The sequence below is a fragment of the Acanthochromis polyacanthus genome, chromosome 7 (genome assembly GCF_021347895.1).
Source record: "Acanthochromis polyacanthus isolate Apoly-LR-REF ecotype Palm Island chromosome 7, KAUST_Apoly_ChrSc, whole genome shotgun sequence".
Lineage (NCBI taxonomy): Eukaryota > Metazoa > Chordata > Actinopteri > Pomacentridae > Acanthochromis > Acanthochromis polyacanthus.
Window position 1 is genome coordinate 36,280,538 of NC_067119.1, and position 10,383 is coordinate 36,290,920.

Here is a 10,383-nt window from a genome sequence, read left to right on the forward strand (position 1 = left end):
GCTGTCAGTCAAATGCTGACATGCAGCTCCAGTTCTAAGAGGAAAAGGAGTCAGGTATTATATTTCCCAGACACCTTTTTTCTCCCTTTTCACTTTCCTAACTAAATACTCTCAATACAACTACTGATGAGGATCTAAAGTTCAGCAGTGACATTAGTGTTGTAATTAAAACCTTATTGTGGTGTATTAAACACAAACAGAGAAACTCAGTGTTCAAGCAAGTTCTTAAAAAATGTATTCATGCTTTTATTACCTGTAGAGTGGATTACTGCAATGCACTCCTTACTGCACGTCCTGATAAGACCATTAGACATCCATATCCCATTCAAAATGTTGCTCCAAGAATGCTGAGAAACAAGAGGAGAGAATGCATTACTCTGATTCTGAGGTTCTTGCATTGTCTTCCAATTAAATAAAGAATTTAGTTTAAGGCTGTATTTATTGTCTGTAACTCTCTGAATGGTCTGGGACCAAAATACACCCCCTGTCGAAATTTTGAGACACTTTCTCATTCAAATAAATTAGAACCCGTCTAAAACTTTTGACAGGGGGTGTATATCATAAATATGTTTGCTAAGTCTGAAAGGTCTCGAAGGTCTGCAAGGACTGGTCAGTTACTGGTTCCCAGAGAGCAAAGAAGACACAGTGAAAAGGTGTTCAGTCATCATGCCCCTGAAATCATTTCCCCATGGAACTTTAACTTGTAAATGTAGTCATTTAAAAACAAGGAAAGCACTCAGAGAGCACAGTACTATGCCAAGGCTGCTCAGCTGTTGCATCATTTCCGATGGATAAGTCCCAATAAATCTGTAGCGGTGGATTTGTACTAGGATTGCAATCATGTGATCATCAGCAAGCAGCGGACATCATGTTCACTTGTTGTCATAGTTACAGTGATGCCGTGCCACGTGTCTCGCAATGATACAGAAATTATTAACAAATCCGTGGATCCAGACTATAAGCCAAATCACTGCCAAAATTTACTGAGGGGATCCTTGTGTAATTTCTGACCTTCCCTGAAAATTTCATCCAAATTTGTTAGTCCGTTTTTGAGTAATGTTGCACACAGAAAGACAAACAGAAGGACAAACGTACGCTGATTGTCACATAACTGTCACGTTTTAATTAATCAGATGTACTTTATAAAGTCTGTCTGAAACTTCATCACCTTTCATTAAAATTATATGCATTGTTATTCATTTAACCCAAATGATGCATTTTATTTTTGTATACTTTATTTTTACTGTTTTTATTTTTCTTATTGTTTCTCAATTTTATAAAATTTGTACGCACAATATTCAACTTGCCTGACTGTTTTTAATTCAATAATCTTTAGTATTTTACCTCGGCCTATAAAGCACTTTGAATAAACCGTGTGTATGATAGAGTACTCTATAAATAAACTTGCATGCCTGCTAATGAAAACTGTTAAAGTGCCTTTTAAACACCATTTCAATTTTTTAATGACAATACCTCCTAAAGTAATTTCAATAGGATCCATCAGGAATATACAGTTAATGCTTTTGGACTGAGGTGCTGTAGCCACAAACCATCCTGCAGCATCCTGTCAACAACAAGCAGACTGCCTCTGTACAACATCTGTTTGATGTGGGCTCCTGCATCACTTGAGCTTATGAAAGAAGACCCTGAGTTGATGTATTTAACAAACATAACGCAGAAAGCAACAAGAGCAGGCTGAACCAGGCCAAGGCGCCTAGTGAAGTGTGGTTAGCCCTCTGGGGATGTGCACCTGCCGAACAACAGGGCCTCTGTGGGCCGAGTCACTCATGTCAGCACTGAGAGCTTGTCGCACACGGGGCCGGCAGAAATCCTCACACAAGGCGCCACTGCTGCGTTTCTTTACATCTGGATCCTGCTATGGCATTTCCTCTGAACGGTAGCTGTTCTGTTTTCCTGTAGCCACTCCTCAGTCAACAAACCGAGCGGCGACACTGCACAGCTCAACAACAAGCCAGTCTGCAGAGGTGATGGCAGCTCTGCAGTCCCGCATCGTGCTGGAGGTGTCGGCTGACGGTGAGCAGCACCCGAATAACACACTCACTTACCTGTTTACCGGAGGGACGTTGCTACAGGCTGGAAGTCTGCTCCGCCGCTGCCACACCATCCTCCATCTTTCCGTAGCGGCTGCTGTGTGTGTGTGTGTGTGTGTGTGTGTGTGTTGCCAGTCTCCCAGCCCCTCCTTCCTTCCATCGCCACCATCACATCATCACAGAGCACAGCAGCAGACTGTTTACTGTTGACGGTGTAGAGCTCTTTGCAGTACTTTCAGCTGGTATCAGGGTGAAGAAGCATCACAAATATGACACACAACAATCAGACTCAGGACCGCGATATACTGCAAAACATTGTCATTGTCACATTTACTTTTACTGCATTCTTCCACAATATGATATGAAGCTCTACAGACCTTTTCACCAGATGACTTGATTGACTGTATATGTGAGAAAAAGCAATTTAGTTGTTAAAAAAGAAAATCTAATGAAGCATTATAGAATGATTGGGATGATTTCAGCACAACTGTATAGAAAATACAAAAGAATTTCAAAATATCTGAATAATTTACCCACAACTGAAGACTTTGTTGAATGGGAACCATTTGCAACCTTTCCAATATGGAGTAACAATTGACAAAGCCATCTGAAATATATATTTATTTATTTTGACAACAGAGTATGGGTTTCTGCTCAACATCATCCTTTCAGTAACGGAAACATTTACATACAACTGACTAGCTGAATGATTATGGCCAAAGATTTAAATAAACTGAGGAGTACATCTACTTCCATGAAACTGAAGGTGTTTAGATAGAATTTTGTTATGCATGATAGTGAATGTACAACATCTCATCTCAGTCACACCCAACAGTATCTTGGGCTTAAAGTCATATATGAGTACACCTGTAACTGTGATTATGAACAGACCTAGACATTGTTAATAAAACATCAGAACAAGAAACACTTTCATTTTTTATTAAACCTGATAACAAATTTTCATCTGTACATAAATCATGATGTTTTCTTATCTAGAAAAGCCCTTTTTCTTTATTTCTCTATGAGCAGTGTGCAGGATTTAGTGGCATCTAGTGTTGAGGTTGCAGATTACAAGTACAGCCCCCTGTGTAAAGGTACATGTCCACTAGATGCGGCAATTTCCCTCAACAAATTCATTGTCTATGTGAAACACACCACATTGCATGCTGGTAGGGTTACGTTGGTTTTTTAACCTTTATTATAGAAGATGGTGGAGAGAGAGACGGCAAACGTGGGAAGAAGAATTGGGGCAAAGACCTGCAGCAAATGGCCATGGGTCACCCATGGCTGCTGTGTCAGGTACTATAGCTCTTGTTTATGGGTCGCCAGCTCAATTCCTGTTCAGCTACTCGGTCACCCACAGGAAACTAGTTTATGATGTTGACAAATCTGATTTTGAATCAGTGTTAACACAAAGTCAGGAAACGGAACCTGAGATTTACAGAGCAACTTTAAAACAAGATGTCAGAACATGTTGTAACCATAAGAGGTTGCACACAGTCTAATGTTAGCTAATGTTAATTTACACTCTTACACGCAGTAACATCAGATACAATAACATAATTCACTGCTTTAATGTTTGATATTGTCCAGATGTGGACAAAAATACAAGTTACAAAGATAACTTTATGCTATGCCCTCCATGTCTCCCTTCCTTTCTCTCCAGGTGGGCGTGAGCATGGTGTCTGGCATTGCAGACAGGTGCTGCCAATCGGTAATAATGAGATCATCATGAACAGGTGGGAGTGATCAGCTACAACTACTCTCTTCTGCCATATTAGCCAGACACAGTTCACTACTCTTTGCCAGACTATTGAACAATGCAGTCACTGTTCTGATTTTTGTTCAGTTTGGTTACTTAGCTTCTTGTGCTAACAGTATTTTCCTGTTCTGTAGTTCTGAATTCCCAGCTGCCTGCTGTTCCCTCTCCAGTATCCTCTGTTTGTCTCCTGTTGTCTGTCTGGATCAACCCTGGGTCTTTGATCATTCATCACCTCCACCCGCCTTAATTCACATTGCTTTCTCTCAGTAAGTTGGCAGTTAAGTTCCCTGCTCAGTCTGCCTAACCCGGTCTAGTTTACTGTCGTATAGTTTATCGCGAGGTTTGTAGTCTGCCATGTTGGCAGTTACTGTGATTGAAGGCCTCTTTCAGCTATTTAGAGAGCTGATCTCTATAAATCTAGATGTAAGTATCTCTAAGTGGATCTCCTGGTAATTCTCGCTGTGCTGTTTTCGTGTTTGGTTCTTCTCTAGTCTGTAAAGTTACTGTTTAACTTTCTTGACTTTGTTGTACTCTGTTTGTTTCCGCTCGTTGTTAATCGTAGTCTGGTATTTCCGTGGTGCCCCACCAATCCTTTAGGGGGCTCTCAAGTTCTCTGGTGGTTCTGCTTCTCAGTCCATATTGTCTGTAATCGGTATATTCTGTAAATAAAGCTGTGTTTAAATTCCTGTTTGCTCTGTCTTTGTTGCCTGCATGTGAGTCTTGGCATTGGAACTGGAACACTTACCAGTAGAGTTTGGCTCTGCTTGTGAATGCTAATGTTGTTAGCAGCAGTAGCTGGCAAATGTGGGTGTGCAGACAGTCCTCAACTCTGAGTGAGTCTGCCCAATCACTGCCCTCTGGCTCTGCCCTCTTCCAATCTTTTTTTTTCTTCTTCTTCTCTGGCTCCAAAAATCCAAGATGTCAACCAGGAAGTAGCAAAATCCTGGCTTTACTTTCACCATAGCTACGTCCCTCTTTCTCATGCAATCTATGGCAGTGGTTTTCAACCTTTTTTCAGTGATGTATGACCTGGGAACCTCTTTTTGTTTCTGTCATGTACCCCCTAACCTGGACAAAGCATTTTTAGTTAGCAAATGAGACAAAGATGTAAAATACAGCACTATCATCAGTTTCTCATTCATTAAATTTTATAACGGTACAAAATATAGCCAAACTATTGCTCCTTTGTAGTGGTCTTTTTTTGAACTATTTGGAAATATAAAATAGTAACTTGTTAAAATACTTCAAAAATAAAAGCTTTCTAAACAATAAATGGTCTGTATTTATATAGTGCTTACTATACCTGAAAGATAACCAAAGCACTTTACATTAAACGACACAGTCACACACTAATGGCGCTAACCATGACCCATCAGGAGCAATTAGGGTTTCGGTGTCTTGCTCAGGGATACCTTGACATGATCTCCGGGCCAAGGATCGAACTAACAACCCTCCAATTGCAAGACGGCCACGCTACCCACTGAGCCATACTTCTACACAGAAGCTATCAAACACAAGTGCCCTCTTTTGGGACAGTAGAGATTTGCTCTTCATCTGTATTCATGAACTTAATTAAAAATATTTCTTCACACAAAGACATCTTTAGCATCAGTATTTATGGAAAATGTTCACAAAATCTGTCAACACTGACTATTGTATTATAGCATTTAAATTAGTTCTTTTTCATGGACATTTTAGTGAGATCCCTGAGCTTGTGCTTCACTGAGGATCTTTATCAAACTTGGTGGCAAGTAGGCAACTGCTGTGATCGAGCTCTTCTCCGTGCACAGTCTGTTTCTTTGCTTTGATTTGCTCACAGCCATTGCAGAGAAGGAGGTCATGCATAAATATGTGGAGGCAAATGGTAATAGCTGCTCTAAAGCTTTCTGCCCCAAGTCAGAGTGCTCCTGCTTCACAAACACCCAGACCTGTGTGTTTGTGTGTGTGTGTGTGTGTGTGTGTGTGTGTGTGTGTGTGTGTGTGTGTGTGTGTGTGTGTGTAGGTGAAAAACTTCATCTGGAAACCACGGTCAGAAGGCCCTTCCAGGAGTTTTTCCTGATAAGTGACAGGTAGCTTCCTTCTGTTTGCTTCAGACAATAGAAATTTATTTCTCACTCAGTCCAGCTGTGCAGATTTCTCCTCCATACCAGGAAAATAGGAATGAAAATTTAGAATCAAGTTGGTGAAAAGTCCCACTATGACTGACGTGACCGGAGCTCTGTCCAGTGTCCACATCCTCACTTGAGAGAAAATCATCCCCTTCAGGACAGCCGGTGAAATTTCCCTGTACACAGGCCATTTTCCACAGCTCAGCTTTCTCTCTGAAAAATGGTAACCTTGTCATAAAGGTTTAAAAGTTAGTGTCTAGAGCGCCCCGATAGCTCAACTGGTTGAGCGGGTGACCCATGAACAGGGGCTGTAATCCCTGATGCAGTCGCCATGGATCAATCCAGTCCATGGCCCTTCACTGCATGTCCTTCCCTCACTCTTCTCCCCACATTTCCTGTCTGTCTCTCCCCTGTCTACAACAAATAAAGGCTAAAAAAGCCCTAAAATACTTTTTTTTTTTAAAAAAAAGCCGGTGTCCGTGCCCTGTAGCTACATATTCAGATAACACAGCTTAGCAAGCCAGTCTGTGTCATGGAACAAGGTGGCGAGGGGGGGATGATGCCCAATCACAAAGGTGTGTACCTCAGATCGTATTTCCAATAACTGGTTTTGTATTTTTACTCGGGAGAGCCAATGCACTTCCGTGTGCAGCAGCAGTTGTGTGTTCTGGAGGTGACAAAACAGGTGCACATTAAGTGGCCTTGACTTTAAAAGGTTGATCACTTTGACGCTGTTATTTAAAATGTAATGTAACACAGGGCTACTTTTCCTGGACGCCTGTGCCTCCCTGTGTATGACACAATGAGTCCACTTGTAGCACCAACTTCTGTGGCATGAACTGGGAGCTTAAAGAAGCCTTTATGGATTTGGAGCCACAATTGAAGACACATCTAATAAACTAGCAGATCCAGTTCAAGTTTAACTTGCCAAATGCCCCGCATTTAAGAGGAGTCTGGGAAAGGGAGATTTGTTTGATTAAAAATGATTTGTAGGCGATTGTTGGTAATGAGGCTGTCTCTCAAGATGCTCTGTCCATGGTGTTGGCTGTAGTGGTCGGGATCATTTACTCTAAACCTCATGGCTATACAGTACATGAACTGTTATAGTCGATCCCATTACTCCCACTATCTTATCTCAGTGGACAGCAGGACGCAGCATTGTCTCAAACAGTCTATAACCCAGCTGTGAAGACATGGCAGTAATGGTGCCACTGTCAGGACAGTTCTAGATACATTTTTATCAGAAACTACCTGCCTACTCTTTAGACACACCAGAAAGGACAAAAACTGACAGACAATTTGACCAAGTATTCCATTGTCCTGATTGTTGATCTACAGCTACCTTAGGATCAGTGGCCAATTGGCAGAGTCATTAAGACTAGTCAGAGTGGGTCTGTCAGAGCAGTGGCAGATCTCATCAGTTGCCAGATTTACACCAGACCGATTGCCCGTCTCATCCTGCTGCCAGCTCTGACTGATGATACAATGGCCATTTGAAGAATTCCCCATGAAACCCATTTGCTCCTCAAATGTGGGGATGGCTGTTCTTCATATCACTAACTCTTGTAAACTCTAGTTGCGTAAGTTAATCATGGAAGCGTGCTATTCATGTATTCGACTGGTGTCGGCATTCTGTTTGAAGTCTTAATTGATTTGTTATGAAGGTAGTTTCCTGTGCATAAATTACAGATGATGTCTGCTTTCTCTGCTGTATTTAACTATGTTTACTAAATAAGTTGTTGAAGTTGTTTTCAGATCAAGTGCTGGTAACTCTACGGCCAATTATTTTTACCTGCTGTGATATTAACTAAAGTTATGCATGTGTTGTAATGTATGTGAGGTAATTGGTGTGCGTATTTGAGAGTACTATCATCTTGCAGGACATAAAGTCAGTTATGTTTTTCCTATTATGCATTACTGGTTGCAACATAAAATTGATCAATGTTTATGTTTTATTTTTAAGTGCTTTAATTATAGCAACTACTACTGAAACTGAATCCAATTTTCAGTTGATGCCCTCTCCAGCACACTGACTGGTTAGGAGGAAGCCTGGAGAAGCAGACAAACCAGACTGTCTTGCCACTACAGTAAAACATGGGGGGTGGATCAGTGACTATCTGGGGTTGTTTCAGTATGGATGGAACAGGGCAAATGTAATTGTGTGAAGGGCGAATGAACCAGGTCGTGTACAGGGCTACTCTTGACAATGGTCTCCATCATGTCCACTGTGGGATGCTGCTGCTGATCTTTTTCCAGCCCACTGCTTCCAGCTGCCCATTTCCACCGATCTACTCTGCATCACCCTCACTACACTTGATATGCTCATTTACATACTGTTTCAATTTTACTACCAGCTATATATGTAGTATATTTAATTCCAGAGCCATACACCATAACAGTGAACTATGAATCAATTTCAATGATAGCTTGTACTTTGTACAGTGGATATTAAAAGTCTACACACTCCTGTTGAAATGCCAGGTTTTTGTGCTGTAAAAAAAATGATACCAAGATAAATAATTTCACAACTTTTTACACCTTTAATGTGATCTATATCCTTTACAACACAATTGGAAAACAAATTGAAACAAGCTGAAGGGGAAAAATGAAAAATAAAAACTTAAAATAGCCTGGTTGCATAAATATGCACACCCTTAAATTAATACTTTGTTACAGCACTCAGTTAGCCTAGCCGCGCTAGACAACCCACGGCAACGAATTTAATTCTCTGCCAGGGTGGGTCTAGTTACCCTCCATAAGGCTCGAGGCTGGATTCTCCTAAAACTGACCGGACGAATCACCATGAAGTGTAGAGTCAGAAGGCGGGCGTATAACTAACTGACGACAGAGGCGCGACGATTCTGACAGAAACAACCGGAAACAGCTAGCCTAGCCACGCTAGACAACTCACGGCAACGAATTTAATTCTCTGCCAGGGTTGACAACAAAAACGACAACAGTCGTTGAGCTCCATTAGCACCGACTCTGAATAATCTTTCTGTTAACATGTCTGTAATATACTTGAGCTTCACCCATTGACTGTATAAATAAGGCTTCACCGAACTACTGTATCCTCTGATTTCCGGCGCTCTAGGAGCTTATTCGTTGCTCTGATTGGTTGTATACCTACCCAATTGCTGCAGAGTGATTTGATAGACAACCTTTTAGCCCGCCTCCCTCCCTGTCGAGCGTGCCTAGACCCTTGTGCCTTCAGAACATGGGTCTAGCGCGGCTAGGCTAGCACTCAGTCTTTTTGGGTAGGAATCTTTCAGCGTGGCACAACATGGTGTGGCAATATTTGCCCACTCTTCTTTGCATAACCACTCCAAATCTGGCAGATTGTGAGGGCATCTCCTGTGCACAGCCCTCTTCAGATCACCCCACAGATGTTCGATTGGATTCAGGTCTGGACTCTGGCTGAGCCATTCCAAAACCTCAATCTTATTGTGGTGAAGTCATTCTTTTGTTGATTTGGATGTGTGCTTTGGGTCATTGTTGTGCTGAAAGATGAAGTTCCTCTTCATCTTCAGCTTTCTAACAGAAGCCTGGAGGTTTTGTGCCAACATTGACTGGTATTTGGAACTGTTCATAATTCCTTCCATCCTGACTAAGACCCCAATTCCAGCTGAAGTAAAACAGCCCCAAAGCACGATACTGCCACCACCATGTTTTACTGTAGGCATGGTGTTCTTTTGGTGATGAGCAGTGTTGTTTTTGCCCCAAATATACCTTTTGGAATTATGGCCATAAAGTTCAACCTTGGTGTCATCGGACCATAAAACATTTTTCCACACGTGTTTGGGAGATTTCAGATGTCTTCTTCTTTTCCTTTCGGCTTTTCGCTTCAGGGGTCGCCACAGCGAATCAATTGCCTCCATCTAACCCTGTCTTCTGCATCCTCTTCTTTCACACCAGCTACCTTCATGTCCTCTTTAACTACATCCATAAACCTCCTCTTTGGTTTTCCTCGAGGCCTCCTGCCTGGCAGTGGGAAACTCAGCATCCTTCTACCAATATATTCACTCTCTCTCCTCTGGACATGTCCGAACCATCTCACTCTGGCCTCTCTGACTTTATCTCCAAAGCCTCTAATATGTGCTGTCCCTCTGAATTTGATTCACATGTTTGATTTGGCCAAAGTTTTAGGTTGGATGCCCTTCCTGACACAACCCTCTGTATTTATCCGGGCTTGGGACCGGCACAATAAGACACTGGCTTGTGTCCCCTTGCGGCTACATTGGGCGATTTCAGATGTGTTTTTGCAAAATGAAGTCGGGTTTAGATGTTTTTCTTCATAAGATAAGGCTTCCATCTTGCCACTCTACCCCATAGCCCAGACATATGAAGAAGACGGAAGATTGTTGTCACATGCATTACACAGCCAGTACTTGCCTTAGGGCTTACTCTGGGGGTTCAGGCATATGGGTTCTGTAAAGCATCTTGAGACAATCTGGCCCGTAAT

At 41.9% G+C, this 10,383-nt stretch overlaps 1 protein-coding gene across 3 annotated transcripts in view; it reads right to left on the minus strand.

Moving 5' to 3' along the window:
- The window catches only part of apba1a (amyloid beta (A4) precursor protein-binding, family A, member 1a), a 77,338-nt gene extending 74,968 nt beyond the window's left edge, over positions 1-2,370 (minus strand). Inside the window, exons 1-2 of one of the 3 annotated variants that reach the window (XM_051950662.1) lie at positions 2,067-2,370; positions 254-347 (exon numbers count right to left, since the gene is read on the minus strand). The gene's annotated coding sequence lies outside the window, so the exon portion shown is untranslated. The remainder of the gene's footprint in view (positions 1-253; positions 348-2,066) is intronic. The other 2 variants (XM_051950661.1, XM_051950663.1) reach the window with 2 other exon arrangements.
- Positions 2,371-10,383: the final 8,013 nt, after the last annotated feature.